At 41.4% G+C, this 4862-nt stretch overlaps 1 long non-coding RNA gene across 1 annotated transcript in view; it reads left to right on the forward strand.

Annotated features, from left to right (window-relative positions):
- LOC108523900 (uncharacterized) overlaps positions 1-1425 on the forward strand; it is a 14249-nt gene extending 12824 nt beyond the window's left edge. The window contains exons 2-3 of the long non-coding RNA XR_001883923.1: positions 836-944; positions 1384-1425. This is a non-coding gene — a long non-coding RNA (uncharacterized LOC108523900). The remainder of the gene's footprint in view (positions 1-835; positions 945-1383) is intronic.
- Positions 1426-4862: the final 3437 nt, after the last annotated feature.

Genomic DNA, 4862 nt, shown 5'->3' on the forward strand with positions numbered 1-4862 from the left:
CCTGTGCTGCCCTAGAAAACCTCTTTCTAATCTCACTATCAAAAGGTTGGCTTTCCAAGGAATGCTCTGTGTTTTTAGTCCATAAGCAGGACACGCTTGCCATTCCTGTTACTGTTTTGCCTGTAGCTTTGTAGCCTTATTCTTCTGGATTCCTTACTATGTGATAGTTAAAGAAAAGTGAGAAGATGAGGAAAGTATTCTACATTTTTGTTCTTTCAGGTTAATATGGCTGTAAAGAGAGGAATAAGATTTAATGATAATCGCTCTCCTCGTTTCCTGACCTCCTCTGGGCCAGCCAAAGTAGTTTGGAAAAGATATTGTAATAAAGCGTTTTGTTTTGTTTTTGTTTTTGTTTTACTCCTGGAGTTCATACCCCATCCCCACTCTTACTTAATTGCAACGGCACTTAAAAGTCAATAAGATTAACTTTGTAGAATTCACGAATTCCATGAACCAAAGGAAAAATGGCTACTGGCTAGTTAAGACTATGTAGGTACAATGCCCATTACTATTTGGTCAAATAACATATTTTTATCATTTCTAATGCCTACATAGCATCCCATTATATGAAAAATGATGCAATTATATGTTTATTGTTGAGTGGTAAAAATCCCATCTTTATTTTAAAAGTATGTAGGAAAATAATGTGAAAATATATGCCAACTCTTAATATGGGTATCTAAGAATGTTTAAGGTGATGGATGGATTTCACTTTACTTTCTTATTATTCATCTCTACTTTAAAACTATTCTACGGTGGAAATATGCCAGTTGTGTAACTTTTAAAATGAAATAATAATGATGTGCAGCTATAAGTAAAGATATTCTGTGTCCAGAGTGAGCCAGTGATGCCTAGCGAGTCTGAACAGAGAAGCGCCTGCCTAGCTTCGTTCAGATCTCCCCGCTCCTCCCAGGCCCAGCCTCGCCTTGTCCACTGATCTGTCTGTGAGTCATCCTTTGCTTTACTTCCCACCACACCCAGTCTCAAATGAATGCTCACTTCCTTCACAGCAAGTTCCTACTCTAATTGTCAAGGACTTCTAATTCTGTCTTCACAATGGGTCAAAGTTCAGACTGCAGAAAATTAACTCTGTATTTTCATTAGCAGGGTTACTATTTTCTACTACGCAGTTGCTACTAACATTTTCTTCTATGTAGATTTATATAATCGGTGGAATCTGTCTGTCTTACAGTCCTGCAAGTATGCCTTCTGCACATGCCTGAAAATTCTCCCTCCCCTAAGTAACTATAGTAATTTTATGAACTCTCACTTTTACCATGAGAATGAACACTTTCTAATCTGATTTTACCCAAAAGAATGTCTCTCTTTTACTCTCTTATTAAAAAGTCATCTGTTATCAATGCTTCCCCTTCTACCTGTCAGGCCTAAGCCCAAGCCAAGCCATCGCATCCCTGTGACTTGCACGTATATACGCCCAGATGGCCTGAAGTAACTGAAGAATCACAAAAGAAGTGCAAATGCCCTGTCTCACCTTAACCAATGACATTCCACCACAAAAGAAGTGAAAATGGACGGTCCTTGCCTTAAGCGATGGTATTATCTTGTGAAATTCCTTTTCCTGGCTCATCCTGGCTTGGAAAGCTTCCCCACTGAGCACCCTGTGACCCCCACTCCTGCCCGCCAGAGAACAACCCCCCTTTGACTGTAATTTTCCTTTACCTACCCAAATCCTATAAAACAACCCCACCCTTATCTCCCTTCACTGACTCTCTTTTCGGACTCAGCCCGCCTGCACCCAGGTGAAATAAACAGCCATGTTGCTCACACAAAGCCTGTTTGGTGGTCTCTTCACACGGACGCGCATGACACTACCTCCACCCTCCACCACCACTCTTTTGAGGACATAGAGGTTTAAATTAACCTGCACCGTTTAAAATAATGAACTATTAGATATAACGTAAAGATCCAACCAAAAGGAACAGGCAAGGAGCAGCATGGCCAGGTGTTCAGAGCTTGGACTCTGATCCTGGACCATTTGGGGTTGAACCCCAGATGGCAAGTGAATTACCTTCTCCTTAACTCAGTCTCCCTGTCTGTAAAACAGGAGTAATCATACTACCTACCTCACAGGCATGCTGTTATAGGCTTAGAAAGTGCTGGGCACAGAGGAAGCACTAGATTTGTTAGTTGTTAATATTTTCTTTCTTTCTTTCTTTCTTTTTTTTTTTTTTTTTTTTGAGATGGAGTCTTGCTCTGTCTCCCAGGCTGGAGTGCAGTGGTGTGATCTCGGCTCACCGCAAGCTCCGTCTCCCAGGTTCACGCCATTCTCCTGCCTCTGCCTCCTGAGTAGCTGGGACTACAGGTGCCCACCACCACGCCTGGCTAATTTTTTGTATTTTTAGTAGAGACGGGGTTTCACCGTGTTCGCTAGGATGGTCTTGATTTTCTGACCTTGTGATCTGCCCGCCTCGGTCTCCCGAAGTGCTGGGATTACAGGCATGAGCCACCATGCCCGGCAGTTGTTAATATTTTCAAGCCTACAATGGAATATAATGTAGTAATTACAATGGGTGATGACGATGCATATTTATTAGCATGCAAGTTGCTTCACAATACGGCATTAGCTCAAAGAAGCAGATTTCAGGATTTCAGGACAGCGGCTACAATGTGATCCCATTTGAAATATACATGCATCACGTATGTATATGGATCTATGGACGAATATAGCACTGATATGCTAAGCAGTGGTTTTTACTGAGTGGTAGAGTTTTAATTGATTTTATTCATTGATTAGTTTCTTTTCCTTATTTTCTAATTTTCAGCATGAATTATGCATGACTTGAGTATTGTTTTAAAATAAAGAAAATAATTCTCTACTTGCCTGGTTGAATCCTGTGGCTTCAGGGTTTCAGATCCTTTTTATATGGGAGGTACATAAACACCTACATTGTTAGGATTGTTTTGTTGTTTGTTTGCTTGCCTGTTTTGGGAATGAATTGTATTTAGATCATAATCACTTTGGTTTTAGTCTTTTTACAAATGTATGTTTCCTTAAGTATCTAGTTTCTCTCTCTCTCTCTTTTTTTTTTTTTCTAGAAGGTAGCTACTCTCATGGAAGCTTAAGGAAGCACAGTTCAGCTCAAGCAAGCAGTAGAACCTAGGTCTCTTGCCTCCTACTCCAGGCTTCTTCCAACTACACCACCTTTGATTAATAACCATTGATCCCTTATGTTTACCAGAGCCCGAGGTGCTCTAGTTGCCCATGAAGATTTGTTAATTAGCTGTAAGTTTTAAAAAACATCCCACAACAGGATTAAAGTAACAGGTCTTTTAAATTCTTTTAGCTGAGAGGTACCAGAATGTTTGAACAACAATATTTGATTAATTAACATAGAAAATCAGGTCAGTCCCAGTTGGTTTCTGTCTGCAGATAAAACTTAAATCATGCTGGTTGTACTTATGCAATGTCAGAATAGTTTGTCCAATTCAAGAAAAACTTCAGATCAGCTGGTTGTTTGGTATTACACAGTCCAAATATCTGGAAGCCTGGATTTTATAGAGGTTGGGGCTCAGAAAAATGATACCCCAAAGTATCAGCTGTGGCATGCTGAGCACATTTGAAATGAAGGAAATTGGAAGTCCTTAAAAGCTGCCTTTAGAACCAAGGACTTTGTAACCTTCCCATGTTTCTACCCCTAAAGTGCATGAAGGGGCTCTCTCTGGGAGTTCCTTTATCTGTGGGAAGAAAACTTCTTGCAAAGGAGATTCAATTGTCTTAAAACCCCTTATCTATCAATCTCATTGTTTGGGTGAGGGACAAAGGACAAGATGGAGGAAGGTGAACAAGAAGGCACAATCCATGCTGCTTCCGGGTTCTTCCTCACCAACTTTCCGGCGCGTTGGGAAAATGCAGCCCGCCCCAGGAAGATGCAGATCAACCGAGCATGCGCCAGGTGACCTCCATCCGAAGAGATAGAAACCTATCCAGCCACGCCTATGGAGACACCCCTATCACACCCTTATCCCGCCCACTGCCCTCCCCCTTCCAGTACCAATGCATAAAAGTCGGCTGCCGGCAGGAGCCGGCGTGACTTCTTCCGCCCCTGCATTCGTGGACCTGAGAACCTCACCCGAGAGCGCCGTGCGTGGGACTTCCCTGGCCCCATACCTGAGGACCGGAGAACCTCGCCCGAGAGTGTGTGCATATTTGCGATAAAGGGCTGCCGCTTTCTTATGTACTTTGGCCTCATGTTTAATTACTTAGCTCTCCTAAATTAAGTTACATTAAATTAAATTAAGACACTCATCAAATAACCAGGAAAGATTGTCCACCAAAGAAGAGAAAAGACTAAAGGTCACCCCCATGCCCAGGCAGACTTTTCCTCTATTCTTCTGAGGGAAGGTCCAAGAGATTACCTGGAAGATTTTACTTACATGATAAGACAACCTTTGTTCATAGTGAAGTTCTACTCCTCATCTTCTTGAAATTTGTCAGTCACCTCTCCCAGAGCTCAGAGAAATTTTGTCCCAGGCTATTGTCTATTCTATGGGCTCATTCATTGCCCCTGAAAATCATTTACTACACCTCAAAATTGCCTACATTCCTCTATTTCTCTCCCTTCTATGAAGAATGTACTATTTAAGCTTTACTCAACTGGCCCTTCTTTTAGTGTCATATTTTGTATGACTCCCATACACACTTACACATTAATAAACTTGTATGCCCTTTCTCCTCTTTGTCAGTTTATTTCAGCAGACTCAAACCTTCAGAGGGAAAGGGAAAAATTCCCTTTGCCCCTACATAGAAGTTGGGTGTTTTGTTGCTACTGTCTGTGTTTCCTTTTCTCTAAAAAACAATAATGATGCATACTCCAACGTCCTTCATGAATTTGTTTGAAAAT

This window comes from Rhinopithecus bieti, unplaced genomic scaffold (assembly GCF_001698545.2).
Source record: "Rhinopithecus bieti isolate Rb0 unplaced genomic scaffold, ASM169854v2 scaffold_78623, whole genome shotgun sequence".
Lineage (NCBI taxonomy): Eukaryota > Metazoa > Chordata > Mammalia > Primates > Cercopithecidae > Rhinopithecus > Rhinopithecus bieti.